A 12170-nucleotide genomic window follows, 5' to 3' on the forward strand; every position below is an offset into this window, starting at 1 on the left:
GCATGTTAAGAGTTCAAGAATTAGGATGGCAGCCCTTGAATCTGAAAATCTTCTCACAGAATGAAAATTACGCACTCTTCATCAAACTTCTCCAGAGGCTTCCGTCAGGGGTACTGGGCTGCGTGATCTATGCCACTTTGTTAATACTTTTATTTTCATTTCAGAGCTTTCTGTGTTTGCTTATAAATGGAAATTACATGTTACACATGTAACAGTTTCCACCACTCATTCCCCTGCTCTAACTCCCCTTTCTGTAATTCTGTCTTAACTTGGTTTTTTCCATTGTCATTTTTTAAATCTAAAACTTTTTGCAACTTACTGCAAAAAGGAGCCATTAAAATGGCCTTTGGGAGATGATGGATTGACTAGTTCAGTCCGCTGCAAGGTTTGTGAAGGGATCCAGCTGTCTCAGATTACCATGCCTAAATGTGCATTTTCCAAGGTTGTCAGTGATCTCAGTGAATGTGCAACTGGCAGACAAAGTGAGTGTTTCCCGCTGAATGAGGCATTGTTGAGCTGGCTTTGTGCTCGGAGCTATCTGAACAACCATGAGATTGACAAAACAAGATGGAACAGGTGCTAGCAGTCCCAGCTAAGCATTTTATTATTTTGATGGATTTCAGACTGGTTTGAAAGTTTTTCCAACAGCACATGTCCAAATCATGTGTGTTTGTGTGCACACAAACACACAATTTGGACTTCTAAAACATTAAGTCAACAAAGTCTTCATGTGAAGAATAAAGAAATAAAGAGAAGACAAAGCAAGCATTTGACAACCCATATTCAGATGTTTGAAGGATTGTCAAAAGAGGCAAGCTGCTGCTTGATGACTGGCAGGCTGAACTTTCTTTTTTTTTTTTTTAAGATTTTATTTATTTATCTGAGAGAGAGAATGAGAGACAGAGAGCAGGAGAGGGAGGAGGGTCAGAGGGAGAAGCAGACTCCCCGCTGAGCAGAGAGCCCGATGCGGGACTCGATCCCGGGACTCCAGGATCACGACCTGAGCCAAGGCAGTCGCTTAACCAACTGAGCCACCCAGGCGCCCCAGGCTGAACTTTCTGAAGCTAACATGACCAAAAAAAAAAAAAAAGCCCATGGTTTTCTATTCAATATAAAGAAGAAAATTCTAATGGATAGATCCCTATATCCTTCCCTACTCTACAGTGGAATCCCCTTTAGGGATAAAAATGCCACATTTACATAGTGACTGAATAACCACATGCCATGTCTCAAGTTTTTGTTTTGTTTTATTTCTTAAGAAGAAATGCCTTGTAGAAGAAACAGGGATGAGGTTAGATAAGGTGCAGTCATTTATTCATTAATCACTCAGAGAATTTTTACTGAGTGTCTAGTATGTGGCAAGCACCATGCTAGTCACTGGGAACATGGCTGTGAATGAAACTGATAAAATCCCTTCATGGAACCTTCGTTTTAAAGAAGGTGTTTGACAACAGCAAGTCATTAGACAGAAACAAGCAGTGTTATATGATAGGAGTAACTGAGTGGTGTGGTGTGTAAATTAAGATCTCTTAAATTGAGATCTAAATGATAAGGGCCAGTCTTCTAGTGACATCTGTCAACTCTAAATTCTGTGAGTGATAATTTAGGGAACCACGGCCGCTCCCTTGAGATGTCCGGTGGTAAAAAGCACTGATCCTAGAATTGTGTCAATACTCAAATCCAGGGACCTGGAAATCACTTTAAAAATCCTCTTGAAGGGGCGCCTGGGTGGCTCAGTCGGTTGAGCGACTGCCTTCGGCTCAGGTCATGATCCCGGAGTCCTGGGATCGAGCCCCACATCGGGCTCCCGGCTCGGCGGGGAGCCTGTTTCTCCCTCTGACCTTCCCCCCTCTCATGCTGTTTCTCTCTCGCTCACTCTCTAATAAATAAATAAATAAAATCTTTAAAAAAAAAAAAAATCCTCTTGAAGATCCTACAGACCATAGCACATACTTTGGTTTTGAACTGGCTAATAAAAACTTCCAACATTTTTATAGCATGTATGTAGACAATTCTTTTACACACCTTATCTTGTACTTAGAGATTAGCATGTTTTTTAACTAGAAGAGAGTCTTTAGAACTTGTTAAATCAGATATCTCCTCGTACCGGTGAGGAAGCTGGGGGCCAGGGGAGGGAGGGGACCTGCCCACGGTGACAGCACGCAGCCAGTCCTGTGCAGAAGAGGACTGGAATCTAGGACTTCTGCTGTCAAGTCTGGTGCTCTGTCCTCTTTTTGCAGTTGTTGACGTCTTCTTGCTCGGTGTCATTCTCACAAGAAGGGTGACACCATAACACTTTGCATGTACCTAACACTTAACAGAACCACTTGATATTACCTCATTTAGGCTCCCCTACACTGTGATGGGAAATGACTGAAAAATCAGTATTTTGAGGCACCCCAAGATTGTTCCACCATATAAGCATCAAAGCTCCCATTTTGCAAGTAAGGAAACTGAAATCTAGAGAAATTAAAGGACTTCTTTAGAAAGGTTAAGTGACTTGGCCAGGCAGCGGCAGTCATGTCCCCCGACTCTGCTGCTCTCATTATGCTATAGAGAATAAGCAGATCAAGTAGTTTGGGAAGAGAAGAGAGAAATGGTAAACGTAAATGAGCAGGAAATTAGATAAAGGAAAGGACTGGTTTATTGTGATTCTGCTTGTCAGTCAAGACTGCTTTTCCCAGGCTTCCTACCGACACCGTGACCCTCTCCCTATAGCTGCTTCAGCGTTACCATATTTCAGAGTGTACAGGTACCATTGGTTTTCAGAAACTAATACCTCATTTACGTTTCTTTCTTTTTTTTTTAAGATTTTATTTATTTATTTGACAGAGAGAGAGAGAGTACAAGCATGGGGAGCAGCAGGGAGAGAGAGAAGCAGGGTCCTGCTGAGCAGAGACCCAACGTGGGGCTCGATCCCAGGACCCTGGGACCATGACCTGAGCCAAAGGCAGACGCTTAACTGACTGAGCCACCCAGGCGCCCCTTAGTTTATGTTTCTAAAGAAATACAAAAATTAACCTAATCTCCAGTGTGTCTGCTCTGTTAGGAAGTGCGTAGGTGAGAATTCCATCTAATCGGTAAATATTTATGTAATGCTATTCTGTGTTGGCAGTAAGGATACCAACTTTGCCCTCAGGAGCTCTTTGACTAGTAGGTAGAAAGATAAATAAAAGTGCAATGGAAGTGCATAGGACTGGGCAGATGAGAGGGAGGGCTAACATCGATGTCAAGGAAAGCATTTCAGTTATCTATTACTCTTAATAAAGCACCCAACATTAGTGGCTTAACATCACAACCCTTTATTTACAGGATTCTATGGGTCAAGAATCTTAGGGCTCAGCCATTAGACGCAGTATCCCCAGGGGCTCTGGTGAGGGTGCAGCCAGATGGTGGTTAAGAATGGAAGATCCAAGGGGCATCTGGGTGGCTCAGTCAGTTAAGCGGCTGCCTTCAGCTCAGGTCATGATCCCAGGGTCCTGGGATCGAGCCCCGCATCGGACTCCCTGCTTGGCAGGAAGCCTGCTTCTCCCTCTCCCACTCCCCCTGGTTGTGTTCCCTCTCTTGCTGTGTCTCTCTCTATCAGATAAATAAATAAAATATTAAAAAAAAAAAAAGAATGGAAGATCCAAGATGACTTCACCTGCATGCATGGCACCTTGGTGGGAGTGGGCACTCCATCTCTCTCTCTCTCTCTCTCCTAGGAGCAGCATACAGATGCTAGAAGTATGAGAATACTACCCGATGATGACTCCCTTGACTTTGAAATGTCTAGAAACAGAAGTGTAGAGTTGGTTGAACCAGTGGACTATACCCCAGCACTGATGTTTTCTCAGCTACTCACAGCTGCATGACTCCAGTGAGCAATTTAGAAATGGAGAAACACCCCCCCATGCCCTGCCCCATACCCAGAGCTAGGTTTGCAGGGACTGTTACCATGATTGAAGTTGTGTACTGTTAGAGGACACAGGTCAGCATTATACAAACATATTGAAAGGGTGTCATTTCTTAATTCTCACTGTGAAGATTAAAATGGTTATTGAAAGTACACGAGGTGGATTGGAGGACAGTTAACTCCAGTCTTTTTCCCTGCTTGCAACCCCTAAGTCTTTAATAAGAAATAAGCCATTTAAATTAATCATAATGCTTAAATATGTGAAAGTGATTATTCTAAGCAGTGATGTGTAAGAGGGCCTTGTCAGTTAAAACTATCAACCCATATTACTGAAGAGTTTGTATACTATGTTCATTAAAGTAGTGCAGTGCAGAGGGGCACCTGGGTGGCTCAGTCAGTTAAGCGTCCGACTCTTGATCTCAGCTCAGATCTTGATCTCAGGGTCATGAGTTCATGCCCCGCGTTGGGCTCCATGCTGGGTGTGGAGCCTACATTAAAAAAAAAAAAAAAGGCATCATAGCATAGAAACAACTAACATGCACTGCCAGGTTGGGTAAGCTCTAGAAGACCTCACCATCAGGGGGTTTATCATAATCAACAAATGCTTATTGTCAGCCGACTGCAAAATACCATTTCTGGTGTCATGAAGAACACAAAAGTATATGACTTAAGAGTCTGCCCTTAAACAAAACTCAAAATTTACCAGGCCTTAGAGACACAGGAAGATGTAGAACACTAGGAAATGTCACCAGCTAGGATGTGCTTCGCTGCCCAGTGAATGGTATGGACAGGGAGTGATAGGAATTTTGTCTTCAAAATTGTGTTCTGGGATTAACTCCCAGCAGAAAAGGAGTAGTAATTTGAACCAAGTCCTGAAAGGATAGGTAACCCGGACTTCCATTTGTTCATCTGTTGTTACACCATCTTAGAATCCAGATAGAGAAACTACCTCCAGTATTGCATTTTGAGTTGTGCAAAAATTTGAAGTTCATTTTTCTATTAGAAAAGTAAATTGTTTGCTTTCAGCCATCATGACTGGACGTTATCTCTTTTTAATTTAGAGTTTCTCACTGAATTTCCTTTCAGTGCACAAGACACCATCAAAAGAGACCTTTGCAGTTGTTTCTCAGTGACTTTTAGAGATTTATATTACCCAATTAGCATTGTTCTGAGTAAAGATACCGGTGGAAATCAACTTGGAACAATCAGAGTGTCTTCAAAGCTACAAAAGTGGGTCTCTTCAAATAGAGAGGGTTTTTTTTTTTTAATCAGCTGCTTCATATTTACTATGGCCAAGTTGAAATTATGTATTGCATTTAAACGGTAGTATTCATGCAAAAAATTATTCAAAGTTTTTGCTCCAGTGTAGTATAGATAGATTGATAGATATATACACACACATATACAAACACACACAGTCCGAAAGAAAATGATGCAAGTGAAATAGCATTGTGGGAGGGGAAGGAGAATTTATGTGTTGGGACAGCAGGGTGAGAAGGACCGAGCAACGTTTAAAGATTCAAAACAATAGCATTTAGCATGAAATCTCCTTTTTATCATCCTTACCCAGCCATCAGAATGAAGAAAGACAGTGTCCAGCTGTAGCAGTAGTCTGGTAGCAGGAGAATTAGAAGTAAAGGTACTGGTGCCCGAGGGGTGGGTCATGAATTAATAATTGCTATGTGGCGGACGAGCCCGTCAGAAGAGCTGAAAATGAGGAAGCTGCCTTGCAGAGCGCTATCAATCACTCAGTGACCATAACTTCCAGTAATTAGTGTATTTTATGGGCCTTTGCTTCAGTGGCTCGAAAGCACATATGCTGCAGTCACAGCTAAACTTCGCTGGAGTAATATTCCAGGGTGATTTATCCTGCTGCTGCACTGGGATATGCCCCTCTATTAGGTGAAGACTGTGAACTAAGCTGCAATAAAGTGTAAGTTTAGGTACAGTTTGCCCAGGTTGAGACCTCAATGTATCATGCTCTTCAGCATCCACGGTTAGGCTACAGCAAGCAATCATTTTCAACTGTGAAACAAATAAAGCAATTAATGGAACAGCACTAGAATATTGTACTTGTGAATTACCGTTGCCCTCTCCCCATTTAAGTGTCCACTGTAATAAGCCCATTTCTAATTAAAAAAAAAAAAAAAACCACCACACTCTATTGGAAACATTTATTTGTAATGCTGTCTTTTCTCCACTATTACTAGTAATCTGTGGGATAGAATGGAGGACCTTCCGAATGATGGAGAAGGACTTGATTTATTTCTTTGTGTTACCGCGTTTGGCCTCCTTCAGTTAAAATAAATTTACTTTTTATCCATGGACTCGAGTGAGGATGAGTAGTTCTTTTTTAAATACTGGCACATGTTAAGAAGCCCTCCTGATGGGAGCCTCACATTTAGGCTCTTTCGACACAAAGAAAACATGTTATTTGCAAGCTCTCAGGAGCACTTAGCACTTTTGTACAGCCGTAATGAGTTATTTGTCGTGGTTCACCCACTGCACTGGAAGTCTCCGAGGCCTTTGCAGACAGGGTCCTTTGCCATTGCCAAAAACATCTGTAGAGCCCACAGTTCTTAGTGATTTAACAAGCTTTGCCACCAACCTGCAGTATGACCTTGGGCAAATTAATTAAGCTTCTGGTGCCTCCATTGGGCCATAATTCTGTTTGTGTTAAGGAAATCCTTACAGTTTATAGGAAAGTGTTATGTGAAAAGTATAAATTGAATAGGGAAGAGATATGCAGGGTCCCACTGTATTCATCGTAGAGTGAAATGTTTCTGCACCACTTTTAATGATAGCGTCCATGCATTTCCTTAAAATAGACACCAGTGGTACGCTTATTTCTCCAAGCAGGGTGGAAAGGTGTACCTAGTTTGGCGCTTTCATTACATTTATTATCCCATCTTTAATTTGCAGTGTATTATAATATCACACAAGTTAAAACAATAATAGTAAAACAAACTAATTGTCTTTAATTAAAGTGAATTAGGTTTTGATTTTAATATATTTGATGTAGGGATAACTGATAACGTGGAGGGTCCCTAAGGTTATTAGGGCATATTTCTGTTGGGCCTGATGGTGTTAGTAATAACCCTCTTCCTCATAGTTCTAGACACGAACAAATATGTCACTTCATCAGTCTCTGTTACTCGCACTTATGCCCCTCCGCAGGGGTCGCAGATTCCACAAGTTATCAGCTAATGGCGTTATACATTAAAAATTGAAGCTTTCCTCACTCCGAGGCCTTTTAAGGCTTTGTTCTTAAGCCCTAGACACTTTGGAGTGCAGCTGCAAACTATAGGCAGAAGATTAAATTAATTTGTAACTCTGTTTTTTTTGGTCCTGCATTACTAAATCCTCCACATTTAATTGAAACCCTACTTCAAGACGCTTTGTGTTTCTCTGTTCTTTGTTGTCAGTTTAACCTCCAAAGCACTTTAACACTGGTAAATTGCTGTTATATCCTTTGGATTGTTTTTAAACCATTCAGTAAGGGGATAGTGAAATTGATACATGGGAAGAAAAGTCAAATCTTAGGGTAGATCTTGAGGTATTTAATATTTATTATGGTTCTTCACCAGCATAGTTTCAGATGATTTAAACTCTCTCTCTAGGACTGTGTAAATTGGTCTTGGGATGAAATCTCACCTAGGGAATTTTATGTAATCCAGTAGTTAAGTCTGATTTTTTAAAGTTTCCCCGTGTCTGAATGTTCCAAAGTGACTGCTGCATTTCTATAAAATGAAGGTTTAACTGCAGTGCACAATCTAAATGCAAGATCCTTAGATGGAAATTTAATTGTGTAAAATGTGCACAAGGTAATTAAGAACAAATTTTAGAACATTTCAGACTATAAAGTCCTCCTTCAGCTAGATCACTGGCTATATTGAAAATGCTTATTTTCAATTTGCAGTTATGCCGAGAAACACAGAGTATGTCTAAATTAAGAATAAAAAAAAAAAAATCCAGGGCTCTTCAGTATAACTGTAAATTTAAAACTATTAGCACATTGTTGATATTCTAAGAAACTTGATTCACCAAAAACATATTCTGAATTTGTATTCCCCACTTGCTTTCTTGCTACAGTGTATTTTTTCTCTTTATCATTTGTGACTTCATGACCATAATTATTCGTGTTACCAACAGAAGCCATTTTTGTTGCTTTGTAAATAAATATCTTCTTTTTGTTAAAATATAGATGTTTCTATCATGCAGTTGCTATGCATTTGGCAGTCGTTATGATCACACCCCCATACACATATTTATTATTTAAATTATAAAATCCAACATATTCAAATGAGGCTAACTCAAGAGTATTTCATAGGTTATGATTGGACAAATCAAAGATCAGTAAGATGACACTAAGGAACAGTTTTAGTTTTACAGTGAAATGTTAGTGATTTACTGTTATTAAAATGTATTCCCGATGGTAAATGTTTTCAGAGCATTCTTTTTCTGCCTTTTACATAGTGAATTTCCCACAACGAACAGAGTATTTAGCAGTTTGCTGAATCTTAAGTATTTGGACTCAAAATGCACTTTTTTCTTTAACATTAAATAGAATCCTCTCCCTCCCCCATCTCTACCTCCACCACAACCCCCCCCCCAAAATAAATAAAGCTTTTCCAAATCTTTTACAACACAGGCCGCTCCCCTCCTGGGAATGAAAAGGATATGAGAGTCATTTGATGAATTGCTGGCGCTTATGTGCATCCACATTTTTCAATATACTTTTTTTTTTTTTTAACTGGACTTAAGCTGCCTATATTTAAATGCTTCTTTTGTAAAGATGATAAAGAGAGCAAAGATTTCTATTGGCTTAGTCCTAATCTGTTTGGTTTGTTGTGATTCTTTTTTTTTTTCCCCTTTCCTTTAACTGTTAACCTATTTATAAATCTAAATCTACATACAAAGGTCATTGGTTGGCTGAACTTAAACCATTTTACTCAGTAAATTTAATTAAGAAAATACAGTGCAACTCATAAGCAAATGAGTTTTTTCCTAGTTTTAAACCAAACCACCCTCTTGAGTGCTGATTGCCTTGCCCGACCCCTGGTGATACAGAAACAGGCAAAATTAAAAAGGACATTAAAGCTTCATTAAATCTGAAACACATTTAGTACAGTGACATATCTGCAGGCCATTTCAGAGAAGATTACATACTCTCTTTTGTAAGTTTCCTAATTTATAATACCTTGACAATAAAAACTGGGGAAATGCAAGTAGATTAATAGACCAGTAGGGGTAAAAGATACAGAATGGCCCAGGTCCGTCTGTCTCTGAAATATTCACTCACAGCGTATGTGTTCCCTCTTTCTCATAAGGGTTCCGTGTTTATTTTGACTTTTGACAGCCTCGTGAGGAGCCTGTTCTTCATGCAGCCATATCTGCTAAGAGACCTTTTCCTTTCTTCCCTTCTCCTAATTGAACTTGATAAAAAGGTTCTGGGGCCTGGCTATGTATTTCCTTCTATTTTGCCACAAGACAAATAGCGGGGAGCAAAAACACCACAGTTACGTTAAACCTAGAGCGACAGGGACGTACGTGGAAGGCAGCTTCCTCTCCCGGGGCCTTAAAATGACTGCTTCTGGTGCCAGCCTACTGGTGCTGCTGCCAGTTTGCGCTGGTGCAGAACTGGAATCCTTGGCCTCCTGCTGGAGCAGCGCGGTGGTGACAGGCTGCGTGAGAGAGGAAATAATGGTTGTGCTGCTCTGGTCAAGGACGAGGAACCATCCTGTGTCCTCTGGCTCCAAAGAGGTCAGAGCTGCAAGATGCCTTAGAGCAGTTCTCCCAGGAATGTAGTTGACAGGACTGAGATTTCATAGGATGTCAGGAAAGTACACACAAAGCAAAGCCAGGCTCGGGAACGATGAGTTCACCAGTTCAAGCACTGCCAGCCACCTGGTTCCAAGCAGACTGGTACAGAGAGGCTCCCAGCTGACCAGCCTGCACTGAATTTTCTTTCTGTGTGCATGGTGGTATGTTACAGGGTAGAGGAATGATAGCAGCCATCCTTAGTACATCGTACCAGTTATGACAGGGGGCACCAAGTAGATGAGTGCACATTCCCAAGTTGACTGTAGCCTGGCCTCTCCATAGAACAATAATAAGTCGAGAATTTGAGGCTTTGTGTTCAAGTGGAAAGAATTCATATTTTTCATTTTATGCCACTTCTTTTTTAAGCCTTCCATTTATCATTGCTTATTTAGTTCTTCAGCAAAAACCAGCGTCCCATATCGGTACCAGCCAGCTAACTTAGATTTTAACTGTGTGTGTCGTGGGCAAGTTCTTCTGCCGGTAAGCCATGTGGACAGAATTCTTCCACAGTCCTCAGTGATACGTGAACCGTATACCCGAGTGAGTGGCACAGGGCCTATAGAATGGCTTGAGATAAAATACTCTAAATGTTGTCTACTAGTCATTAAGTTGTTAGCTTTTTTAGATGGGAGATCCTCCTCTTGGTAGTTTGATAATTCCAAATGGAAGGATGTGCGAAACTTGTCATCCACCGATGAGTGTGATGATAGGTGACAGCTTTTCTTGAGCTGTCACTGCCGGTCAGGTCAATGTAATGGTGCAAACGCTTAGCCTATCATTACTGCCGTGTAGACCACAGCAGCTCCCCCTGAATCAATGTGCACACTCTCGTTGGCCAGAAACACACTGTATTTACAAAATATAAGGCAAATGGATTGCCTGTATTGGGTAGGATTAGAGTAGAGGGAGTGGAGAGCTGAGTCTCTCCCCTTCCTAATTTAAAACAGTGTGTAGACAACAAACAAAATCACATGAACCTGAGAGGGCATTTGATTAACATCCACACTCTCTTTCCATCCTGCCATCTTGTGATGTTTTTGCTATCTGTACTTTATACTAATCCCTTGATTAATGATACTTACTAAGTGAAATAATGGTAGTATAACTTTGTATCTTGAAAATCAATGAACTCTGAGTATATAAGAATGAGTACAAGGTAATGAAACTGACTAGGCATTGCAAAACACACATACATATATAAATATACATCCAAATGAGTGTTGGCCTTTTCAAAGTAGTCACCTTACAAAGTCATATGGTTTATTCCTTATTACATTGCTTTGCTCTGACTGGTTTTAAATCTTTAAAAATTAACTCAGTATCTTCATGTCTATCCTTATTAAGGAACAAAATATTTATTCTTCAAAGGTGGCTTTGGGTTTTGGTAATACCCACAGGCCGTTCAAACCTTAGTCAACAAATAATTTACATGATCAAAAAGCTGAGGTGTATAATTTTAAGGCCAAGGTAAAATGCAGTTCTAATAAAATGAAATAGGTGTTCTTTTGTTATTTGAAATGATTCTAAAAAAGAGTTCAGCAATGTTTCCATAGTGTCCTTGTTTTTGAAATAAACGCACAACTTCTCAAGATGTAGAAAAGCCATGTAAAACTCTGGAAAGAACACTGGATTAAGTTGCAAGGCTTAGGGTCAGGCCCCAGGCTTCTCCTGATTAAATGTGTGGGAACTTCTTCAATGGCACTCTTGGGTTCTAATCTGTGAAGTGGATTGATGCTCTTTTGGATTCATTCCAGCTTCAAAGTTCCCTGATACAGCAATTCTACTTTGAAAGTAGTTACAAATACATATAAAGGATTTCTGGCCTGAGGATAGGCTACATTACAAAGTTTCAAAGTTTTGCTGCTATTTTCTTAAAATATGTTACGGTATATTTGGTAAATTTTATCTTATTACTTTATATCAACTCTATTCCTGGTTGAATCATTGAGTTTTAACAGGTGAGAATTCCAAGACCAAAATTAAGTGACTGGCCTAAAAACACATGGCAGTTTATGAATCAAGCAAAATTGGAAGCTCTCCAAAGATCCACGTTCCTGATTTCAGACTTAGACCTATAGTTCTGACTTCGCAGCCTTGAAATAGCCACTTTTCTACTAGTGGTAGCTCTTTTTTTTCTGTGGATAGAAAAATGAATGAAAAAACAAATAAATTGATGAAAATAGTGGCAAAATTTTCTATTTCATATGGCCCATTCCCCATTTCCTACAACAATGCCTATGTACTTGTTACTAAAAACTCTACAGAACTGTGGGCTGGGAACAATTCGGTCTGCTCTGGCTTTATATCTCTGTCTAAATGAAAACTGTCGCACACAGGTAAATGTGAATAATGCCCATAGAGCTGAGAATGTTCCTAAGAGAAACCACATAATGGTAATGTTTAGTTGTTAAAATTAAAATATTTAATCAGGAATGCAGTATTGCCCATTGAA

The 12170-nt window shown here is 40.0% G+C and overlaps 1 protein-coding gene and 1 long non-coding RNA gene across 2 annotated transcripts in view; both read left to right on the forward strand.

The window, feature by feature from the left end:
* Positions 1-12170, forward strand: part of MAP2K5 (mitogen-activated protein kinase kinase 5) — a 234025-nt gene that overhangs the window by 137977 nt on the left and 83878 nt on the right. The gene's annotated exons all lie outside the window — the stretch shown is intronic.
* On the forward strand, positions 212-1439 carry LOC145723551 (uncharacterized). The gene is made up of 2 exons (XR_014148700.1): positions 212-837; positions 1049-1439. It is a non-coding gene; the product is annotated as an uncharacterized LOC145723551 (long non-coding RNA).

Source organism: Leptonychotes weddellii, chromosome 9 (assembly GCF_054177405.1).
Source record: "Leptonychotes weddellii isolate Sample4059 chromosome 9, ASM5417740v2, whole genome shotgun sequence".
Taxonomy (NCBI): Eukaryota; Metazoa; Chordata; class Mammalia; order Carnivora; family Phocidae; genus Leptonychotes; species Leptonychotes weddellii.